The sequence below is a fragment of the Macaca thibetana genome, chromosome 17 (genome assembly GCF_024542745.1).
Source record: "Macaca thibetana thibetana isolate TM-01 chromosome 17, ASM2454274v1, whole genome shotgun sequence".
NCBI classification, from domain to species: domain Eukaryota; kingdom Metazoa; phylum Chordata; class Mammalia; order Primates; family Cercopithecidae; genus Macaca; species Macaca thibetana.
In genome coordinates this window covers 9,214,574-9,239,169 of record NC_065594.1, presented here as the reverse complement: position 1 = coordinate 9,239,169, position 24,596 = coordinate 9,214,574, and the positions used below count along the sequence as shown (strand labels likewise).

The window sequence follows — 24,596 nt, the reverse complement described above, 5'->3', positions numbered from 1 at the left end:
TAACGTCCTTTAAGTTACATTTGTGTACATGTGTTACTAAAATGTGTTCTAGCCAGGTGTGATGGCTTATGCCTGTAATTGCAGCACTTTGGGAAAACGAGGCAGGAGGATACTTGAGCCCAGGAGTTCAAGACCAGACTAGGCAACAAAGTGAGACCCCTATCTCTACAGAATATTTAAAAATTCGCTGAGTATGGTGGCGTGTGCCTGTGGTCTCTGCTACATGGGAGACTGAGGCAGGAGGATCACTTGAGCCTAAGAGATCAAGGCTATAATGAGTCATGTTTGTGCCACTACACTCCAACCTGGGTGACAGATGGAGACCCTGTCTCGAAAAAAAATTTTTTTAATATGTTCCAAAATCACATGAGATTTCTACAACTCCAACATCTTGTGATATGCATTGTCAGTCATGATTATAATTATCTTAAATTTTTGTATGCTACAGAAAAACTAAATTTCCTTGTCAGTTGTAAATGCTCATTAGTCTCGCTCTGTCACCCAGGCTGGAGTGCAGTAGTGCCATCTTGGCTCACTGCAAGCTCTGCCTCCCGGGTTCATGCCATTCTCTTGCCTCAGCCTCCTGAGTAGCTGGTACTACAGGCACCCACCACCAGGCCCAGCCAATTTTTGTATTTTTAGGAGACGGGGTTTACACCATGTTAGCCAGGATGGTCTTGATCTGCTGACCTCGTGATTCACCCACTTCAGCACCGTAACTCTTGATAACTCACTCACTCACCGTTACTACAACAGCACTGAGCAGATGGTCCTAAACCATTCAAGAGAACTGTGTCCCTATGATCCAGTCACCTCCCACCAAGCCCCACTGGGGATTACAATTCAACATGAGATTTGATAGGGACACAGATCCAAACCATATCACCTGCCTTTAAGAGTTTGCAGCCTTACAGTAAGTAAGTAAAAATTGTCCCTTCCTGGCAGGTCCAAGAACCTTAAAACTGTAAGTAAAATCTAAAGCCTGGCTTGGTTTGGTTTCTTAGCCTTAGGAAGTTAAGAAATTTGAGATTCCTATATGATCAGTATGGAGAGAAAAGTGATGTATCTGGGGAAAATTTTCATACACCTATCATTAGATTGTAGTCCCGTGATTTTTTTTTTTTTTTTTTTTTTTTTTTTTTTTAGATGGTATCTTACTCTGCTGCCCAGGCTGGAGTGCAGTGGCACAATCTCGGATCTTGACTCTGCAGCCTCCACCTCCAGGGTTCAAGCGATTCTTCTGCCTCAGCCTCCCAAGTAACTGAAGTCAAAAGACTTCAAAAACACAGAAAGTTACATGGGTATAAAAACCTTAAACTTTGTAAAGCTCTTTTATTCTAAGTCATAAAATACTCAATAATGACAACATACAAAACAGAAAATTATCTTGGTCAAACACATAATATTTGTTTCCTAAGCCAATTACCTAAAAGGCAACAAAAAGAAAACCTCCTGCAATGTGATTGCTTCTCCTTACAGGAAGCCCATTAAGATAACCTGGAAGTTACACCTGATAAAAATGGGACTTGAATTTAATCAGGCATAGGAAGAGTGTGTCCAGCGTTATGGCTATGAGTATACACCATATTATAGAGGAATGTCAACAACAGAACTGGTACCTTGAGTGGGCGAGTATGTGGTTCTTATTAACAGTATAGGGGTCTATTTTTTTTCCAGTCAGAAGTGCTGCAGGAGCATAGGTCCCCAGGAGGGACACCTCACACAGTCAGGAGCAGTGCAGGGAAATTTCGTGTGGAGGAGCTGTCTCAAAGATGGACAGGGGGCCAGGCACGGTGGCTCATATCTGTAATCCCAGCACTTTGGGAGGCTGAGGCAATCTGATCACTTGAGGCCAGGAGTTTGAGACCAGCCTCACCAATATGGTGAAACCCCATCTCTACTAAAAATACAAAAGTTAGCTGGGTGTGGTGGTGGGTGCCTGTAATTCCAGCTACTCAGGTGGCTGTGGTGGGAGAATCGCTTGAACCTGGGAGGCAGAGGCTGCAGTGAGCTGAGATTGTGCCACTGCACTCCAGCCTAGGTGTCAGAGTAAGACTTTCTCAAAATGAAAACCAAAACCAAAATATAGTGTAGGAAGTTTTCTGGTGAATGTAAATTCAGGCACATTAAGAAAAGCCCAAAGTACAGAATCAGGCTGTACTGGAGAAAACACTACTTTCTAGACCTTCAAGATACACATTTGAGCATCAGGCCATAATGACAGAGTTTGAACCAGAGAAAAGGTTAAAGGAGCTGGTGAAAAGTTGAAGGAGAGGGTTAGCACTTAGCCAAGTAAAAAGATATACTTTTTCAAGGGTAGAAAGGAGAGCTGTATTTCCGATCTGAAACTAGGGAAATTAGATAGCTTTCAAGAAGAAATGTGGCAGAATTAGAAACTTTATAGTTTAAAGGATGACAGTTAAAGAAATAGATTTCAAAAATAAAATAAAAACCTCTTGCAATTTTACTAAGAACACATAAATATTTTCAGAAAACCTTGTTCCAACACAGGGGATCAAATTTTTAAATTCTACATTAGTACATTTCTAACATCAAAACTCAATCCCTAAAAAGAACTATAAACAATTTTCTTCCAATTGTAGCCAAAATGACCACACTGAACATCCGTTTTATAAACTTTCTTTTCATAAACCTTATCATGATTTACTTAGATCACGTATGACATGCTTGGACTTTCCACTTTGTCCAATGCTTCCTTTTTCTTAAATAACAAGTCATTTTACTGTAGGACAAAAATGTATTGCACAAGACTCTCATACAAAATTATTCTCTTATTAGCCTTCGTTTCTAAAAACACATCCTCATTTCCGTATACACTTTGCATATAGAAATGTTTTTTCTTATATCTAAATTACAATGGTAACTCTTAGTAACCTTAATTTTTAATAAAAACTCCAGGAAATAAGTATGTTAAGGTGTCAGATATGTACTATTTGTGGGTACACATTTTATAATTTTTAGAAACATAAGCTTTCTAACAGAACAATTTTTAAATGTGGAGCAGGACATTTACTAACAAATCTAAGTAGCTTCTTTTCTCTGAAATAATAAGCCAAAAGTATATAAGCCTAAACTGATATTCAGCAATCAATGTCTTAGCATTAACTTCTTTGGAAATAATCTAGATATTTAATGAATATCTATCATTTAATTTAGCTTAGCAAAACTCTAGGGGAAGAGTTACTAAAGAGATTTGAGAAACCTTTCCATGTAAACATATTACAAAACATCCATTATCAAAAGTTCATTTACTAAACTTTCATCCCATTTACAAACATTTAATTCATTTACTTAATGTATTTAGAAAACTTCGTAAGACACTACAAGAATCTAGCAACTATCCCAAGCTAAATTTTCTATCAACCAGTTTTATATTACTCTCTGCCAGGCAGGTATCATAAAAGCAGGAACCCTAAAGTGAAATCCATGCATACTTTGCTGATACTGCAGAAGATACAGCCCCATCAAACCAACAATATTAGACTAGTCCCATCTGCCAAAAGATTACTAAGTTACATGAATTTGAAAAGCAACTGGGCTCATTTGTTTAATATTCTAGTATTCATTTATTTATAAACCAATTTGGTGTCATGTAGACCAGTGGTCCACAACCTTTTTTAGCACCAGGCACTTGTTTCATGGAAAGCAATTTTTCCACAGATGGGGTGGGGGATGCTTTTGGGATGAAACTCTTCCACCTCAGATCATCAGGCATTAGATTCTCATAAGGAACACACAATCTAGATCCCTCGCATGTACAATTCACAATACGGTTTGTGCTCCTATGAGAATGTAATGCCACTGCTGATCTGACAGGAGGTGGAGCTCAGGCTGTAATGCTCGCTTGCCCACTGCTTGCCTCCTGCTGTGCGGCCCAGTTCCTAACAGGCCACAGACCAGTACCAGTATGTGGCCTGGGGGTTGGGAACCCCTGATGTAGACAATATACAGACATGTATACATATCTGTACATAAAAATGGAGAGAGACACAAATAAAGACCTTACAGCTTTAATTTTAAAATTTTAGCTACGAGTCAGGTAAAACCCACTAGTTTAAAAGGACAGTTGGACTCAAATAGTATCTCTGTAAAGGGAACAAGCTGAAGTTTATCTGTTCCACATGGCTGAAGCCCTTACAGAATTTTAGAGAAAACAGAGTAGCAAGCAGAGAGAGAATTCAAGCGTCTCAAGAAGTCTGAGGGTATTAGAGAAGGACCAAAATGGATGCTAAATCTACACAAAATGACAGGAATCATCAGAGGATTCCACAAGGAAATAGACAAGTCCAGAGAAAATGTAGAAACTTTTTCAAAATAACAGTTGAAAGAGTGAAAGAGGACGGAGGGAGTGAAGGATAAAGCAGAGGTGGCAAAAAAAGGTGCAGAGGATGGCAGAGTGGCAGGAACGGGGTTAGTGGGAGATTTTTATTTTTATTTTTTTTTTGAGATAGAGTCTCACTCTATCACCCAGGCTGGAGTACAGTGGTACAATCTTGGCTCACTGCAATCTCCACCTTCTGGATTCAACCAATTCTCTTGCCTCAGCCTCCCGAGTAGCTGGGATTACAGGTATGTGCCACCATGCCCAGCTAATTTTTGTATTATTAGTAGACAGGGGGTTTCACCATGTTGGTCAGGCTGATCTTGAACTCCTGACCTCAGGTGATCCACCTGCCTCAGCTTCTCAAAGTGCTGGGATCACAGGCATGAGCCATTGTGCCCAGCTGAAGAGAGATCTTTCAAAGACATTTAACAACTTTGGCTTCAGTCTCCTCAGGGCTAATCTGTCTTTCTGCTTCATTAAGATACTCAGTTTGGAATTATTTTATCTAAGAAAGGCAATGGTAACTTCTTCATTCCATTTAGAACTTTCAACACGCCATTTGGGCTTCTTATTGCTTCTGGTAAATTCAGTGTCTTTGTTCTAATTGTGTATGCATATAGGCAAGTCTAGGAATTCAAAAAAGCCCCCCCCCCCGCCTTTTTTGTTTTACCAACAAAGTTTAAGATTATCCTGGGTAACTTTTGTCCAGAGACTGAGCCAATTACAACTCCCTGGAACATAATTTTTGCTCATAATGCCATTAAGTGCATTCACATTGTTGTGCAATCTTCACCACCGTCTACTTTCAGAGCTTTATCTTTCCAAACTGAAACTCTGCACCCGTTAAACAGTAACTCCCCATTTCCCCCTCTCCCCAGCTCCCTCTTCAACAATTTGCAAATAGCTGGTTGACATGGTGCTTGCTGGGCTTAAGATGAAAGGCATTACAAGCAGCTGTGTGAAAGCAAGATCATGAGGCAGGTAGAGAAGGGCATCAGGGTTCCCTCCTCATATATTGCTTTCCTCACCAACTCAAAGCACGGCCCTGCTAGTACACCTGCGCCCATCCCCTGCCAGCCCACACCCCTGTTAGAATTCAGCCATGCCTCTGCTGCTCGGACAGGAATTGTAAAACAGAAGGAAGAAAAGGCCGCCTGTCCTGCTATGGTATCTGTCATTGCCTAAGAGAAGAGCAGCATTTTAAAAGCGGAATAACATAGCAATGTATCCCAAGCAATCTTTTTTTTTTTTTTTTTTTTTTTTTTTTTTTTTAATATCACAGTGGGTCTCACTGTCTGAAATAGCCCATCCATGCAGTTAATGCTTTGGGGAGGAGCTGACAATGTGCTCTTTTTCCACAAAAGCCATTGTCATTTCCATGTCCTCAAATTCAACCCTCACATTCTACCAAGAAGGAAACTGCTGTGGGTTGGTGTTCCTCAAGTTTCGGATCCATTTAAGTTTCTGCTGTGATCAGCGTGGCTCTGCAGCATCAGAGGATTTAAAAATCTGGACTAGGGTATACAGATGCGGTCCACTTGGGGACCTTCATGGGAATAAATTAAATACAGGTTCTACTGGAAACACAGCTTCCGTGTTCGCAAGATGCCTTCAGGTGTGCTGAAGAGTCTGACTTGGTTCTTTTTACCTCATGGGCTTCCCAGGCTGAGAATCTTCATACTCTCTTAATAAAACAAACAAAATGGGAGTGGGTGGATGCTGATTCAAGGAGAGCCATGTTTCCAACAGTGAGAGGGCTCAAACTTTGGTCACAAGTTTCCATCATTGTGTGGAAAGCACTGGGAAGGTAAGAGTCGTGCCTCTCCCTTCGCGGTAAGCCCAAGGGCCTGGCACTTTGCTACCACGTAGAGTGAAGATGTTTGCCAGTGGCTGAATAAGTGAAGAAACAGATCACACTGCTGCTCCACGAGTGTAGTGTTCAGTGCATTGTGAAATGAATGAAGGCCAGTGTTCATGGCACACCATTCATTCCACAGAATTTTAAATTTCAGGAGCAGAATCAGAGAACAAGGGAGTATGGGCTGCTACTTACCCCAAAGCTGCCTCATCTGCCATCATCTGTGACTTGGGATTTCCCAGATGCATGTTGTGGATCCCAATGTCTGTGTGTAGGGTGGGGCTGGGGGGAAGGTGGGGGAAGGGATCCTAACAGGAGGGACCTCTTGGCCACACCAACTATGAACATTAAAATGGTTTTTAAAAGATGCCTAGGCTGGGTGTGGTGGCTCATGCCTGTAATTCCAGCACTTTGGGAGGCTGGGGTGGGTGATCACCTGAGGTCAGGAGTTCAAGACCAGCCTGGCCAACCATGGCCAACATGGTGAAACCCCATCTCTACTAAAAATACAAAAATTAGCCAGGTGCAGTGGTGGGAACCTGTAATCCCAGCTACCTGGGAGGCTGAGGCAGGAGAATCGCTTGAACCCAGGAGGCGGAAGTTGTAGTGAGCCAAGATCATGCCACTGCCCTCCAGCCTGGGTGACAGTGAGACTCCATCTCAAAAAAAAAAAGCCTAAAATAGTGAACCTGCATCATGAAATGGCCCCAAAATCAAAGGAGAATGCAAACTCTATGGAGGGGTTTGGGGGTTTTTTTTTACTGCTGTATTCCCAATGCCTAGAATGTCTGGCATACAGTAGGTGCTTAAAAATATGATTTTGAATGAATGAATGAGAAGCTCCTGCTATAAGTGCTGGGGTTAGCATTACACAGGAAGCTTACATCTTACTACCTTTGAAAAATCTTTAGACAGAGTCACCTCTGTTGAAATTGTAGATGAGAAAACACAGCGTTCAGCCTCTGCAAGGGAAGAAAAAACTGCCTCAGGAAGCCTTCCCTCCCCTACTAGCCCCAATCAAGTCTTCAGATGAGACTGTAGCCCAGCCAATATCTTGTTTGCAACCAGAGAGGGATCCCCTCTCTTTCAGGAGAGACCTTGAGTGTCTCTTGTAATGCCTGTATTGGACGTTTTTCATCTTTTTTGATGCTGAGGATTTGAAACCCCTTGATAAGTCTGAAGAATTTCTTGCCATATGGAACTGTGTGGGAGGGAGAGTCTGTTTTCTGCCATAGTAACTGAAATAACCAAATGCTTGTTTTCCATAGCAGAGACTGTTAGCTGACCAATAACCCCACTTTCTTTTTTTTCCTCCCTGAGGCACACAGCCAGGTTACAGCCTCCCTTGCAGTTGGGCCATGTGACTGAATTCTAACCAATGGCATAGAGCCACCTTTGGGCCTGGCCAATAAAACCTCCCATGCATGGCCATCTTTCTCGCATTTTCTGGATGTCTCTACCCTGGGCAGCCTTAGGAGCCATACGTTGAAGATGATCCCTTACATCTCTGTAAGATGGCATAGATTTGAGGGATTCCCCTACCCCATGGCTGGGCATTCTGTGAGATTCTCAGCCAGGATCAATTTCTGTTGCTTGCAACAAAGAACCCAGACTTATCCACTGTCAATACAAAGCATCTGTCTATAAAGAAGTTATTTTATAGGTAAATTCAATTGTTAGCCCAGAATATGGTGATCACTGTAGCTGGTCATAGTTTACCCAGCACTTATGGAAATTGTTAATACAACACCATTGGCTGTTAGCTATGACGTGTGGCCTGGAATTAATTCTGACTTTGAAAAGCCTGTTTACAAGGATAACAGGCCATACGTCAACTACTTTAGACTGGCTCCCTGGAGAAGAGGAGGGAAGTAGAGATGCGGGAAGAAGGAGAAAAGTAAAATAATAATCAAAAGGGGAAAAATCTAATTTTAACAATATACAAATGCATAGTTCCTACTATTCATCAGTCATATATCCAAGTATTTTTTTTTTTTGCAATAACCATTTTACCCTTACAACAGGCTTGCAGTGGTAGGCACCATTGCTAACCTTAGTTAACAGAGAGATGCCGCTAAGGCCACATGGCTGCTAAGTGGTAGAGCCAGGGTTTGAGCGAAGCAGTTCTTAGTCACGGCCGCACTGACAAGTAAGAACCGAGGAATCTGACTAACTCAACTTTCTCTGCCCTTGAAGCACAATCAAGACAACTAAAAACAACTAAGAAAATAAAATAAAAGCAGTCATGCTTGGCAGGGCACTTGACATAATTTGAGTAAGTCACTTAATTTTCCCTCCAATAGCACCGAGAATCTTGATTTCATAGGTCATGCCAGGTAAAGAACTTGATTGTGGGAGCTTCTTAAAATGGCCTGAGGCGTTCCGGCTGCCTGACCAATCTGGCTGCAGCCTGAGGCTCTGCCTCAGTTATCTGCAGTGCCCAGGTTGTCAGAGCCAAGGATCTCTGCAAATCGCCTTTGTTTATGGGTTGAGCTGACCAAATATGTGGACAGGAAGCCTGCCCGAAGGGTATTCGCGTGGCTCATCACTTTCCAATGAAAAGGCTGAAAGAGGGGGGTGAGTACCAGGGGCAAGGGGGATCAATTGTGTTGTTGGGAGGAAGAGGAAAATATTGTTGCCAAGATGCATCAGACCCTGAAGAGTATGTTCTCCCTGGGGCTGGCAGAGTGATGACAGTTAGCGGTGGCTTTTAATGAAAATGGCAAAGGAAGAGCTTTGGAGGAAGGAGGGTCTCTATGAACTGTTTCATAAGCATCTAGGGTAATTGCTGGGATCCAGGCCATGGCATTGGTGTCTGTCCTCCCACCCTTCATTGGCCACTAGACCATTTCCTCTGGGACCATCTGGAGTGGATTTGTCACCAGGCCTCCTGAAGTGCTGGGCCACAGAGTAGGGAGCTGTCACTCCTCACCCGTGGTAGAGGCGCCTGACATTCCACACAGGGGCAGCTTCCTGAAAGACCAAGGCCCTTCCAGGTTAAAAGATCTGGGAGCTGGAGGGAGCGATGTTGTCTCTGCTGGGGGCGCAGTTTTCGAGTGTGCATTGGAGCCGTTCACACCTGCAGCCGAGAGCAGCTGATGAGGGTCTCGTGGAAGGCCTGCAGGTTTCTTCCCTGCCCACCACATTCCAAAAAATCAAGGCTGAACCCTGTAACTTTTCCAAGGCACCCAGCTCTCTGTGGAAGAATCCAGAACTATTTGTCTGGTACTGTGCTGCTACTCATCCTATCCCATCTATAGCTGCCATGTTACCGGGTACCGGGGACTGGGGACTTCAGGGCAGGCAATTGTCTAAGAGTTGGGCTGTCGAATCAGGCTGTGAGGAGGGGCAGCCTAGCTTTGCCGCTCTGAGTCACATCACCTCACCTCTGCCTTAAGCTCTCCGTGCCTCAGTTTCCTTCCAAGGTAACAATAGTCACCACTTCACAGGTGGTTGTGAGCCGCACATGAGTTAACATAGGGGAAGCCCATGGGGCACAGCACATGGTAAGGATGAGGTTGTTAGATGTCATGACTACAGTGCCCTTTCTGCATGGCATGCATGCAGGAGTACATGAATAATAGTAACACAGATGCCAATAGCCAGCGCCTACCACGTGCTCACTGTGCCCCAGCTTCTCTTCCTGTGGGAAAGCCTCCTCGGCCCCTCACCTGATTAGCTCCAGCTCATTCTTTGGGCCCCAGCTCATGTGTTGTTGCTAGGCCAGATAGGGGCTCCTTCTTCTCCCCTGAACACCCTTTTCTTAATTTTACCATCATGCCTCCCGCCCTGCACTGTTGCTGTTTCTTTTCATTGTCGGTAAGCTCCTGGAGCGGGGACCAGGCCTTTTGTGGTTGCATCCCAGCATTTACCATGGACCTGATATGCAGGCTTTGTTGAGGGAATCAGAACTTTTCCAGCTCCAGTGCTTCCCAGAAGGAAGCCCATCAGGGTAAGTTGAGCCCTGGCCAGGGTCTGGAGGAGCCTGGCATCCACAGGCTTCCTGCTCCAGATCACAGCCCCACCAGCAGTGGAAGGCCTTGTTGACAGACTCCTATATTACAGCTGGGGCCTGAGGCCAATCACCCACCCCATTACCTGCACCAGACCTAAAGTCATTTAGAGTCAGCAAGAAAGCCAGTCCTCAGTGGAAGCTTCATGAGCTGAGCATATTTCAGGTGTGACTGGGGTTGGTGAGGGGGCAGCTGGGTCTGATAAATAACAATGGCCGCTTAATCTCATTAAGCTCTCCCCGTGAGCCTTGGTGCCCCACAGAACGGAAAGCACTCCCCAGTGGGGCTCTGAATGGCTCCTATCTTAAAATTTTATTTAACACAAACAGTTACATTAATGCAAAAGGCAAGCCATTGACACTATAAATAACTTAAGCTAAGTCCTGCTGACAGTGGGAAGTCTGACACATGAAATACTGCAATGTTCTCAGCTCTGAATGAGGCAGTGACATTAACATTATTTTCCAGATTCAAAGACAGGGCACAGGAGCCCAGCAAGCCCCCTGGCAAGGTGGCGTCCTTCCCCACAGACCCATGAGAGAAGCTTTGGAAAGGGTGTGGTAGGCAGAGCAATGAACTGCCCCCCCAACCCCCAAAGATGTCTCCATCCTAATCCCTGGACCTGTGAATATGTCATTCTTCATGGCAAAGGGGACTTTGCAGATATAATTAAATTAAAGACCCCGAGATGGGGGTTATCCTGGATTATCTAGGAGGTCCAGTGTCATCTCAGGGGTCCTTAGAAAGGAAAGGGAGAGGCAGGAAATTCAGAGAGGAGGATGTGAGGATAGAAGCAGAAGTTGGAGGAGGGGAGGTCTGAAGATGCTACGCTACACTGCTGGCTTTGAAGATGGAGGAAGATGCCATGAGCCAAGAAATGCAGGTGGAAAAGGCAGATAAATATGTCCTTTTATAAGGCCTGCAGATGGAACACAGCCCCACTGACTTTTTGATTTTAGAACTTCTTTTTATTTTTTGAAATGGAGTCTCACTCTTTTGCCTAAGCTGGAGTGCAAAGGTGCGATCTCGGCTCATTGCAACCTCCGCCTCCAGGGTTCAAGCGATTCTCCTGCCTCAGCCTCCCAAGTAGCTGGGTGATTTTTGTATTTTTAGTAGAGACGGGGTTTCATCATGTTGGCCAGGTTGGTCTCAAACTTCTGACCTGAGGTGATCCACTCACCTCAGCCTCCCAAAGTGCTGGGATTACCGGCGTGAGCCACTGTGCCTGGCTGATTTTAGAACTTCTGAGCTCCAGAACTGTGAGATGCTTTCATATGTTGTTCTAAGCCACTGAGTTTGTGGTGATTTCCTATAGCAGCATAGGAAATTCATGCAGTAGGCTATGTTTCTAAAATGCTTCCAGCTGGAACCTCTCTTCATTGTGCAGCCCTTTCCCACGTCTTCCTTGGTTTCTGGAGCAGGGTTGTGGCTGGGAGGGAAGGTTTAGGAGGAGGTGATGATAACCTCAGTGCCTGCCGCCCACCCATCCTTATGTGGTGAAGTTGCACTGCTTGGCAAAACTTTCAACAGCAGGCATTGTTTTGTCTTATTTTGGTTTTGTCGGGGGAGAAGCCTTATTTCTTAACACTTTTGCATTAAAAATACTCCTGCATGATTCCTGTCCCCCATTCTCCCCTACCCAGCCCCTGTTGTTGGCCATTCTGTCCGGTGACACCCTAGCTCCCCTCCCCTTACCCCTGGGCCACCAGCCTTTACCAAATGTGGGAGGTAACATCTGTCAGTTACACTAGGGTGGAGTCTTGATGCTGCCTGGTGGAGGTGACTGGCTCAGAGATGCTAACTGTCCCTCTGCCTCCGGCAGCCTCCTTCCACCAGGACTGCTCAAACTTTAATGTTGCCAAGTAAACCTGCAGAATTTCTTAAAATACAGATTACATGCAGTGGTCTGGGGTGGGGCTGAGAGTCTGCCTTTCCAACAAGCTTCAGAGGGTGCCCACGATGCTGAGTCTGGGCCACACTCGGAGTAGGAAGGACACAGAGGGCTGAGGTTCAATGTATGCAAGCCTGGCATCTGTTCATGGGCACATGGCTTTACTTGAATCTTGCTACTCAAAGTGTGGCTCCCAAAGAGGCAGCATTGGCATATCCTGAAAACTTTTTAGAACTGCAGTCTCCCAGACCCCATCCCTCTGACCTGTTGAATCAGAACCTACAGTTTTACAAGATCCCCAGGCAATTCCCACGTACTGAACTTGACGAGGCAATGCCCTAGAGCCTGTTTCTCAGTCTTCGGCATGCAGCAGAAACACGCGCGGAGAGCTCGTTAAAGGATATTGTGGGGCCCCGCTCTCAGAATTTATGCTTCACTTTACCATGAACGGGTCCCAGTAATGTGTATTTCTAACAAATTCCCAGATGATGCTGATGCAGCTGGCCCGGGAGCCCCACAGTGAGAGCCACTGCCTCAGAGTAAGACCCTACCTTGAGATGGGTGGCCAGCACATCCCAACCAGAAGTTCCAGAATGGACTCCAGGGACACATTTGCTCCAGCATTTGAATTCTGAGATCTCCCCATTTTCTTTTCTGCCAATTTTTTGGCAGTTTCATATAAATAGCAAATGCACTTTCCTTTTAAGGAATTTTTTTTTTTCTTTTAGTGAGCAACAGGTGCTTGCTGCAGCTCCACATGCAACTGTTTGACCTTGACAAGAAATTCTGTCTCTAGGCCTTCATTTCTTCATCAAGAAAATGAGGCGGTTAAATGAGGATCATAAAATTCTGTGTTTTAGAGCCTACTTTTGATATCTCAGGTGAAGACAGAAGCTTGAAATTACTGAATCTTGGCTTTTTCATTATTTCTTGGTCATATCTATGATTTATTGAAGTCAGGAATGCAACCCCCAACTCTAAGTGATAGATGGGATAATAAAATGCTTTTTTGCCCCAGTTTTATTTATTGCAAAAACAGTATTATAAAAGAGCGAAGACAATCTGAGAGATTAAACATTTTATTCCGCTCTAACACAACAGCTGTTTTCATTTTGCTGGGTTCCCTTCACGTTGTGGGTAATCTTAGAGCGGGCGTACATTTGTATGCTGCATCTTAGTGTTTGGCCATAAACATGCCACCAGCAATATATAAATAAATTAGCTTCACTATGAAGTCACTACCATTGGCATTTAGCGTTGTTTGGCTAATGTGACAAATGCAGTTGGTACCTCATTGATGTTTTCAGTTGTAATGTTTTATTATTAGAGATGCTGACCATTTTTTTCATGCGTTTGTTTACTGTATGCATTTCACCGAGTTTCCTTATCTGAGGATTGTCTGTTTATGAGGAGGCCATTGAAAAACACCCAGCACTAGGCCTGGCAGCCAATAACAATCTCAACAACAGTAGTTTGCCATCTTCCTGAGCCTCATGTCTTCGTCTGGGAAATAGTAAGGCAGTGGGAAGGTTGGATGAGATCGTTTGTGACAAGGGTCTAGCACTGTGTCTGGCGTATAGAAAGGATGGTTTCTAGTGTTCTTTACCCATCTGCCAGGGCTTGATGTTCTAAATTTGATGGATATCCACTTTAATAGTGATGTTTCATGAACACATGGGGAAAAAGTGGTGTCTTGTTGAATTCAGTAGCCCAGTCTTCCAAATTTGCAAAATGAAGATAATAATATATCTACTCACTGAATTGTGATGATTAAAGATGATGATCCTTGTAAAGCACTTAGCCTTGTGCCTGGCACACAGGAAACCTTCCATGAATGTTAGCTTTATTATATGCTTTGTCACATCTATAACCGAAGAGGTTATTATTTTTAATTTTAATGATCTTTACCAGGTTGCATTCCAAAAATGTAAAGTGGATCTTATTTACATTTAGAAGAATATTCTGAACTTTGAATGGAAAGACTTAGTTGCATTTTGAAAATCTTAAGCAACACAGTGTACTACTCTTGTTTCTGAAGCTCTCGTTTAAAGAAACAAGGAAAAAGCATTGTGAAATAAAGGCATTTGCATAGTGTCAAGCAGAAATAACTATGGTCAAGGGGAAAACATCTTTTTAAAATCCCTATTTGTTGGTGGCAAATACTGCTTTGCAGATACATGAACAGAATCTCTTGAGGGAATTTCACTCAACATTACAAAAAAGATTTACCAGGGATCTTGTATTAACCATGAAGGATTTAAAATTGAAGTCATGTATACATACATATTTTTTATATGTGCCTGAAAATAGGGGTCTAAGGAGAAGACTTCTCATTCCCTATGACACAGCAAATCAATAACAACATCTGTGTGTCTAAAGTGCTTTATGGTCTGCAAGTCATTTTCTTATACGTTTTCCAGTTTGATTCTCACAATGATCCATGAGGGACAAGAAGCAGGTTTAATAATTCTTATATTAGAGATGGGAACACTGACCCACACAGAATTTCTGGCTTGTTCAAGATCCTACAGCTAGTAGAAAAGCCAGGTCTCTCTGTAGATCCATGGGCTCCAGACTTGGGTCTCTGCTCATCACACTGCAACTAGCTCCACTAAAACTCATTGCCTATAACAACCAACGTGTCGTATGTTCATAACACAAACATTAGTCAAACACACCCAGATCAATGTAGGTGTGGAAATAATATTTTTGAACCCCAAAACGTAATTCCCAATCCATTTTCAAAAGACAAACCACGCCAGCAAAGGCAAGAACACACAAAGTGCCGCTGAGAATGATAAGACTGCCACCCAGCCCACTTCCACCTGGAGCTCACTGCCACCTGGCCCAGTTCCACCTGGAGCTACTCTGTGATTCATTTGGCCATGTCACAGTGCACACTCCTTTGTTTTCAGGAACTTAGAGATCTCTTAAATAAGCACAGGGTGTGTTTGTTAAAGATGCTGATATGGTAAAGGAACAGTACACAAATCCGTGTCCTGGGAGGACGTCCCACAGGTGAGGACTTGCAAGGTCTCCAACTGGATTCCCTTCTTATAGAGCCAGCAGAATGGGCCTTGGAAAGTCACCTTACAGATATGGAAGAAGGGCATACCAGGCACTATTCCCTCCTCCCTACCATAGTTGATGTTTATGAAGGTTCTTCTGGGCACGTGACCTAGAATAACCCCATGAAACTAGCACTGAAGCTTCCAGATGATGTGGTAAGATTACAAATGCTGGCTGCTTCAGGCAAGGTTAGACAAATAGCCTTCTTAGATATACATGGTAAATACTGATAATTGTGTGTTCACATATGTTTTATGTCATAGGCAGAGTTCATTCCTGCTGCGGAGTTGTCCTTGCCTAGAAAGATACCATTGGCCACTCTCTGTTGTCACTGCTGCTTTTCTCCTCCCACATCCACTGCGGTATCTAAAAACCTCTGGACTGTGGGTCAAGAGACTGGGTGGGAGACACGTTCCAATGCCCATAGTCATGTGGTCATGGACAAGGCAGTTTCCATCTCCCAGCTCTGCTTCCTTAACAGTGAAGTGGAGATAGCCATGTTTGTTCTTCCTACACAGGTTAAGTGGGGCGAAGGTGGTAATGAATGTGAAAGAGTGTTGACAATCCGAAGGAACTAATTTCTTTTCTGGAAATTGTTTTCATTTGATGTTTTTCAAATTATGAACATATAACATATTAGTTGTTACAGGCAAAACAGTTCAAAGACATATAGAGAAAATTCTCACCAACTTCTACTCTTACCTTCCCGAGATATATCCAAAGTCTACACACAACTGTTCACAATGCTCATACAAGCACAGGCAGGCAAATATACACATACACTGGGGTTTGGGTTTATTTCTTTTTACTGAAACAGGATCATACTATTGTAGGAGTTATTAAGAACTTATTTTAGGCAATTAGGAAAAAGAGTCCTTGAAAAATTTTCATTTTTAAAGCAGCTCTTAGAGCCAGGCCCACAACCTTTGATATGCAAATGCAGGCCATTAGAAACTGGGTCTACCCAAACATGGAGATTCCCCTGGCCTTCTTGCCCTTGCCCCACATGTTCTTGGCATCATGGCTGCCCCCACATATCCCTACGTGTGTAGAACATCATGGCGCCCTGCATTTGCATATTAAAAGGCTAGGGTGGGAGGGCCAGTCTTTCCGCGGGCTACATGAATGACATGCCTGGTCAAACCAATCCCCTGAGCCCTGTGCAAATCAGACACCGCCTCCTCCAGACTCTATATATACCTGGCTGGTTTCCACCGTACTTGGGGTTCCCTCTCTGGGCTTTGGAGCCCCCCTCCCTCTGTCTCTGTACAGGGGATCTTCTTCCTTCTTTCTTGCCTGTTAAATTCGCTGCTCCTTAAACCCACTCCACGTGTGTCCTTGTTGTTTCATCTAATTCAACACGAGACAAGAGCCCTGGTGTTCCTCCACTCATCGGAGCCATATCGTTACCAACGCGTGGCTCTGCAACTTGCTTTTTTATTTTATGATAAAGCACAAACATCTCTACAAAGTTGTGGATTTTAAACTTAGTTTTTGTTTCCTTAATTTCTTTATACACACACACACACACCTGTGTGTATGTCAGTTACATATGGAATCATTAAAAAAAAAAAATTCCTCCCCTCCCCAGCTACCCCTAATCCCATAATCCCATTACCCTTTCCAATGTATCTTTCATACTTTCCTCCATGTTCATATAATCATATAAAATATTTATGCACATATACACTTCTACAAGGTTTTTAAAAAATGTGTTTCAAAAATGTAGTGGAACACATACTATTCTTATATCAATCAATGAAACCAAATGAAAACACCTATAATTTAACTGGAATGGTGCATCATTTTTAATGCCTATTATTTTATGGGGTGAAGGCAGTTTTGTCTGGTAAAGATACAACACCCAGCTCTCTCAGGAAAAGCCCTGACTGCTAGTGTTTGCTGATATCCATGCCCTAAACGTTCCCACCATGGCTCATTTCAAACTACCAATGTGATGGCTGGGTGGAGCCGAGTTGAGAAGAGTTCCATGCAGGATCTCTGGAGACAGCTCCAGCAAACTACTGGGAGGAAGTTCCGTGATGAATTCACGTTCTCTCTATTGATGGACATTCACTTTGTTTCTAGATTTTCTTCCTCCACTACGAAGAGTGATATATTACAGCAACCTTATAACTACATTCTTCAAATTGGTTCTTTTATTTCTAACAGCTAGATTCCTCAGGAGTGAGATTGTTGATTCATAAAGAATGCAGATTAAAAAAAATTAGTAAGTGCTGCCAGATTGTTTTTCAAACAGCTTTCTTAAAAGGCTATATATATAGTTCAGAATTCTTTTTTTTTTTTTTTTTTTTTTGAGATGGAGTTCCACTCTATCACCCAGGCTGGAGTGCAGTGACACGATCTTGGCTCACTGCAACCTCCGACTCCTGGGTTCAAGTGATTCTCTTGCCTCAGATTCCCAAGTAGCTGGGATTACGGGTGCAGGAAACCATGCTTGGCTAATTTTTTTGTATTTTTTGTAGAGATGGGGTTTTGCTATGTTGGCCAGACTGGTCTCGAACTCCTGACCTCAGCTGATTAGCCCTCTTCAGCCTCCCAAAGTGCTGGGATTACAGGTGTGAGCCACTGCGCCTGGCCGTCATGTCTGCATCTTACTGCATCTTATTTTCCTACCACTCTGTAATTCAGATTTGTACCAGTAATGGAAGAGGATACTGTTTTCCCTGGCATTTCTGAGGGCAGTTGATATTAGATTTCTTTCATAATTTTTGTCAGTCTATGGATTTAAAGTGGGAACTCATTGTTTATTGTAACTTATTTTCTGTTTCCCTGATCTCAATCACATCTAAACTTCATGTTTTTGGTCATTTGGATTTGGCAGTTTAGATATGTCGAAAGACAACATTACAACAAATGCAAAGATCTCATTTGACTTCATTTGCAATTCTAGAATTGGGCAATACCTCACTCCATAAAACAAAATAATGTTCCAATAAATTGAGCAGAGGAGAGTGGCTTTAGAGACAGAAAAAGGGTTGAATAGAGCAGAAACAGAACAAAAAGCAGATTGGCCACTTCAAAGTTACTTTTCTTTTACAGTGGTGACAGACAAAACAATAGAAAGATAATTCATTGGTTAATACCAGATGACTTCCGATTAAGAATTAAAGCAGAAAGAAGGCCACTATTATGCCAGCTGAAGGTTGGAACTGACCTGTTTGGGGAACTGGCTGTTACCTCTCCCTCCTCATATCTTGGAAAGTCAGAAAACAACTTATTGTTTTACTTGGGTCACGTGGGACATTAGCATGAGTGACTCTATTTGGATTTTTAGTCTGGTCTGGTGGGGCCTAGTGCAGGAGCTTAGTCCTGAACGGTGCCCTCTTATACTTTTCACTTAACAATTCCTCTTTTGGTCAAGTGCTCACCTAGGCGAGAATCTGACCAAAACGCAGGACATTGGCGCTGCTCTCAATTACCATCATTCTAAGTTTCCAGTCTCAACACACCCTTCACAGGCTACAGTGTCCTCATGATCATACATCTCTTGGCATTTCTGTCATTTAGATGAGGAAAGAATATTTGATGTTCAACAGATGTTTGTATACAAACATTTAAAACTTTTTGAGAGGATACAGCGCACCAGGGAGACTACTTTTGTAACTATTAGGAGGATATTATGATTATCAGGTTATACCAAGTGTTTGGAGTATGCTGCCTAAGCAGAGTCCCCATGAACTGAACCAACTAAAGTTGAGTAAATCAAGGAATGAGCCAGAGAAGGAATCTACCCGTTTTAATCAAAGTTAAACTGAGTCACTACAATACCCAATGTATTCATCTGTGTACAAGAAAAACTATCAGCAACTACACAGATTCCTCCCCGTTTAGTTAGTAGGTAGCAGTTTTATCATCTAGCACCCCAGGAAAGGCTTAAATTAGAGCAGAGAATGTTAACTCTATAAAAGACACCACTATAATTTGAACAAATAGTTGTGTCAGGGATGTTGCTAAAGTACCCACTACATGAACTAAAGGATCTCTTAGGTCCTGTAAAGATTTGGGTTTGACATGACATATCCGCTACTCTTCCAAGCTACTCGCCGATCCACCAAAAACCACTGATCTTGAAATCCTCACTACAGTGTCATCCTGCCAAATGAATGAGGTGGGCATAGGTAAGAAAACCTTAAGAGGGGTAAGAGCCTTGTTACACTGCGGGTTTTGCTCCAGCAATCGTGGGAAAAGTTGTCCACAGAATGAAGTCAGCAGCTTCTCATTCTGGTTTGTAGTTTGAAGGTCTTTGATTGGATTGTCTTATGGCATTGGACGCTTCTGTGAACGCTCTGTGTAGGCCCACACATGAGGCATGAAACTTAGCCCTTGAAATTTACATTGAATTGTCCAGCTTATAGGGCTTCAGAAACGCAGTGGTTCCCATTCTTCATGGAGAGTTGTAACCAGATATTGGAGAAAACTAGAATTCATAATCCAGTCTGGTCTCCAGGTAGATAATGAAAAATTGAAAACAATAAGCAGGGCTACTATCTAATAACAGGCATACTAAAGTTTTCTTTTTAAAAATAAATTTTTTATCCACAATCATTTCATTTCTACCAAGGACAATCATGGTAAGACAAATATGTTTGTAAAATAAATTTATTCTCCAACTTGGCCTAGTTATTTGCATAAGTGCACCAAGAATAACCACATTGGTTTCTTTTAAATTTGCTTTGCTGGAAATTTTGATAAGGAATCTCAGATTGGACTTTTAAAACCTCTCAATGCTAGGAGGCCAAACCAAGGTAAAAATCATCCTTTACCTGTAATATCTAATAGCTTGAGGCTCCTGGGCCTGCCAGGAAGTAACAACTTTTTACTCCTTCACTGTAAGGCTAGGAACACTTGCTGCCAGGTATTCTATGCATCTTCTCAAATATGACATTCCAACCAAAGCCCTAGTAGTATAACCAGTGTTCCAATTGTATCCTTTTATAAAGAAAGCAATTCTTAATGAATTCATGCAAATAACCATATTGCCATAAAAATAAGAATACTCATGTATACTTTCCAAATTTTGGAGGGATTTCGTAGGGAGGAAAAGCAAATATCTCAATTTTTGTTTATCTATGTATACTTTACCAAATTCTTGTAAACTGTAGATAGCTTAAAAGAAAAAAATTTTTTTTTTAAATCTGGAAGACAAAACATTAAAAGAACCAGAAATGTTTCAAACAAAAAAGCTGTAAAAACCCAGAATTCTTTTTTATCAGTTTATTCTATCTCATGTAATTAATTTTTGGTCTGTTTCATCTTGGTTGGTTTCACAAACCCATTAATTATTTCATTAGTTTTAGAAATTCTTACTGAGCCCAATGGTATCTCAAAATTATCAGAAGCCTGTACTTGTCAGAATTCTTTTCATCCTTTCCATGAACTTCCTTGAAGACCCAACGCTTTAGAATTATAGTTGCTTGCAAAGAGCTTTCAGAAAAAGCATCAGAATAAACCAATTTAACTATGGGCAACAGGACTTAAAATGGTTAAAAAATCTCACCAGGTTTTAAACCACAACTCTCATCATTATGAGACTTCATAATGATGCAATTGACAGGGAAATTTGTTATTTTCATGGTGTACAACATTTTAGCATAATAATCAACATTATGACTGATAACACTTATGCCAAGACATATTTTGGAGCACATGTTAATAACATACCCATATAAATACAACTCAAAGAAAATTAAACATCTTCTGATATTTCCCATGTAATTTAACATATCAAATAAGCCCAACTGGTGTAATATCTTTGTTTTATAGATGCTTTCAGATGTTCCAGGGCCCTCTGGGGTATCCCAAAGTTAATTCAAGGTCAAAAAGACTTAGTTTAAAAACTTTAAAATTTGATTTCAGAAAGTGTCAAAATAAAGGTTCAAATTATTTGATCAAAAACAGGATCCTAGGTCACTGTGAAATACTAGTCAAGCCTTTAACCAGAGTGATATTGAAAGACTTCAAAAGAAGTTACATATTTGCAAAACAACAACAACAACAACAATAACAAACCTTTAACTTGATTTTCTTAAGTAATCAAAGACTTAAAGAAGATGGTGTAGAGCACAGGAAATTATTTTGATAAAACACAAAAATCTCCCTTTCTCCTACTCACTGGTTCCTTTCTGCCTTGTTTCTATTTCATTCCTAAATCTGTATTTTGAAACAACCTTAAAATAACCTCTGAATTAGACGAAATTATTCTTTCCTTCAAAAAAACCCAAACAAACTATGGCATATCCTTATGCTTTCTTTATAACTTTCCTCAACAAAAACACACATCATTTTCCTTGTATATGCTTGGCATACAGAATTTTTTCCCTATTTTTAGTAATTTTAATTGCACATATTAATTAGATTTTTTAATCTTTAGCAATTACAAAGCAGCATTTTGTAAACTATCACCATGTCATCATATCTGCTTCTTCGTAACACAGTTTTTCAGTGTGAAGCAGAACATATTTACTAACAGATCTAAACACATTTTGTTTTTGTATAAAATTGAAGAGAGCAAAAAATAAACTTATGCTCAGCAATTTATGTTTCAGTATTTTATCTTGCTTAGAAATGATTCAGATGTTTCATGAATCTACAACCTAATCATGACACCACTTAAAAATAAGTTACTGAAAAAGAAACAATGAAAAGTTCATTTACAAACTTTTATCCCGTTTACATTCACCTAATTTACTCATTCTTAACAATTAAGTTTAAAATGGTCATGAAACAAAGCCAGCCAGCATCTCAAGTTATTTCTCAATGAGTCAAGGGGAGCTGCTGTGTGCCGTGGTTTAGAGAAGACACAAGCAGCCTGGGTCACACACCTCCCTCCCCCAGGCCAGCAGCAGCCCAGTGCAGGGCCTTTCCACAGTCTCACAGCCTGGCTGGTCAATGTCCTGGAGCTGTTTCCTATGGAGAGAAGAAAGGGAGCAACGATGGGCTCTGTGTTCTCCTTTGCTCCCAAAACTGCTTCAGTTTGGTGTCACCAAGTAACCTTGCTAGGGAGGTGGTCAGATCCAGGCAAGAACTCACTGACCACTCTGGTGCCAAGCACACTGTCCCAGGTTCTGGAAACACTGATGAACACAACATAATCCCTTCCCAAGGTGTGTCAATTTTCTGGAGAGGAAAGACACAGTAAATACTAAGCATAACAAATGTTAACTGATGGTTATACAGCATTGTGAACATACTTAACACCACTGAATTGTATACTTAAATTTGGTTAAAATGGCAACTTTTATGTTACATATATTTTATCAAAATAAAATAAACCAAAATAGTTTTATAAAAAAGTAAATTGTATAGTCTGTTTGAAGGTGGTAAGTGCCATAGAAAAGAACCAGCACAGCAAGATGAGGGAGATGGGGCCTGGCAGGGGGAATTTGAGAAGGGTTTCCACCACTTAGACTTCTAAGATGTCAATAATTTTTTTCCCCCCCAAGACAGATTCTCACTCTGTTGCCCAGGCTGGAGTGCAGGGGCGCCATCTCAGCTCACTGCAACCTCCGCCTCCCCGGTTCAAGCAATTCTTGGTCCTCAGCCTCCTAAGTAGCTGGGATTACAGGTGCCCGCCACCACACCTGGCTAATTTTTGTATTTTTAGTAGAGATGGGGTTTCACCATGTTGGCCAGGCTGGTCTCAAACTCCTGACCTCAGGAGATCTGCCTGCCTCAGCCTCCCAAAGTACTGGGATTTCAGGCGTGAGCCACTGCACCCAGCCTGATGTCAAGGGGAATTTTTAACATCTTGACGGCAACTTTTGGGAATGGGAAATGATAGTTTAAGGTTATATTGTTACCTCATTTAATATTATATCAAACATAAATTTTAAAAAATCTCACTCATTGGGCTTTGAAGTTTAAGTTACAAATCCTATGATTCTGTTTCAAAAAATAGTAAATTTCAATAATTACCACCAAAAGGCATTTGCAATTTAATTAATTAAATTTGCTTAATGGGTCTCAGGAATTCTAAATACGGTGCTTTGGCAGATTGAGTATTTTAACCTGAAGGCATGTGGGAGACAGCACCTGTAGGAAGGCCTTTCTGATCTTCCCCAGTCCTTCTCTCCGGCAACAGGTTATAAAAGCCAGGATTTTCTGACCTTCCCCTGAGGCAGGTCATAAGACTGTCATTCAAGAGGTGCACTTCCTGTGTCTGGAGGACAGGAGCACTGTCCTCCTCCAGAGATAGTGGATAGGACCACTATCTCTGAAGATACTGGCGCTCCTGTCACACAAAGAATCTGAACAAACATGCCTTGCTAAGTTCCCTCCGGTTTATGATCCTACCCTCTTTGTGCTATCACATTTCTCCATGCTTCATCAAACCCGGCATCAAAACATCTGTTTCTTTGGGTCTTCATTTTCTTATGAAGGCTCCTGTTTCATGTAAAACTTATATTACACACATTTGCATGTGTGCCTTTTGTTATAGTGGCTACAGCCATGGACCTAAGACAGGTAGAAGAAATCATGTTTTTTCTTCCCTCCACTCTTAAACATCTATTTTAGTTTCTTCCTTAGTACTCCAAGCGGACTAACGAAGACTTCCCCAAAATGTAAGTAATTTTTATAAATAAGATTAACTCAAACTTATAAATATAATGACTCATAAATTATCTTAGACATTCCAATGTTGTTTACTGCTTTCTTTTATAATTTTCAGCTTAAAATCTTAAGTGAAAATCAATCTCTCGATTATATATCAAACTGAAATTACAAGGCTAATCTGTCAGCTGTTCCAACATACCAATTTCTCTCTCTCTCTCTCTCTTTTTTTTTTTTCTTTTTTGAGACGGAGTCTTGTCGCTCTGTTGCCTAGGCTGGAGTGCAATGGTGCAATCTCGGCTCACTGCAACCTCCACCTCCAGGGTTCCAATGATTCCCCTGCCTCAGCCTCCCAAGTATCTGGGATTACAGGTGCGCACCACCATGTATCTGGGGGTTACAGGTGCGCACCACCATGCCCAACTAATTTTTTTTTTTTTGTATTTTTAGTACAGATGGGGTTTCTTCATGTTGGCCAGGCTGGTCTTGAACTCCTGACCTCACATGATCCCTACCTTGACCTCCTAAAGTGCTGGGATTACAGGTGTGAGCCACCACACCTGGCCGCAACATACCAATTGCTCTTAAACATGATGAGTAGTATAAATGACATTATTCCTGAACTCATATATAAAGAGATGGGTTTGATTTCCTTCACCGTCTCAATCCCTGATTTTAGCGTTTTGGATTTGTGCATTACTTACCTCCTAAGGAGACAGCTGTCTGCGGCAAGCTGGGGTTTCCATCTTGGGAGGGTGAGGTTAGGCATTCTTCAGAGATTTTTGGCCAGAAAACAGGATTGGATTCATGCCCAAGATGGTGTGACACCATGAACCATAATTGGAA

At 42.0% G+C, this 24,596-nt stretch overlaps 1 protein-coding gene and 1 long non-coding RNA gene across 3 annotated transcripts in view; one reads left to right on the top strand and one right to left on the bottom strand.

Moving 5' to 3' along the window:
* Positions 1 to 13,555, top strand: part of LOC126940780 (uncharacterized) — a 29,785-nt gene extending 16,230 nt beyond the window's left edge. For both annotated transcript variants that reach the window (XR_007720908.1, XR_007720909.1), the window contains one exon: positions 1,147 to 13,555. This is a non-coding gene — a long non-coding RNA (uncharacterized LOC126940780). The remainder of the gene's footprint in view (positions 1 to 1,146) is intronic.
* The window catches only part of ALOX5AP (arachidonate 5-lipoxygenase activating protein), a 734,005-nt gene that overhangs the window by 652,070 nt on the left and 57,339 nt on the right, over positions 1 to 24,596 (bottom strand). The window lies entirely within an intron of this gene.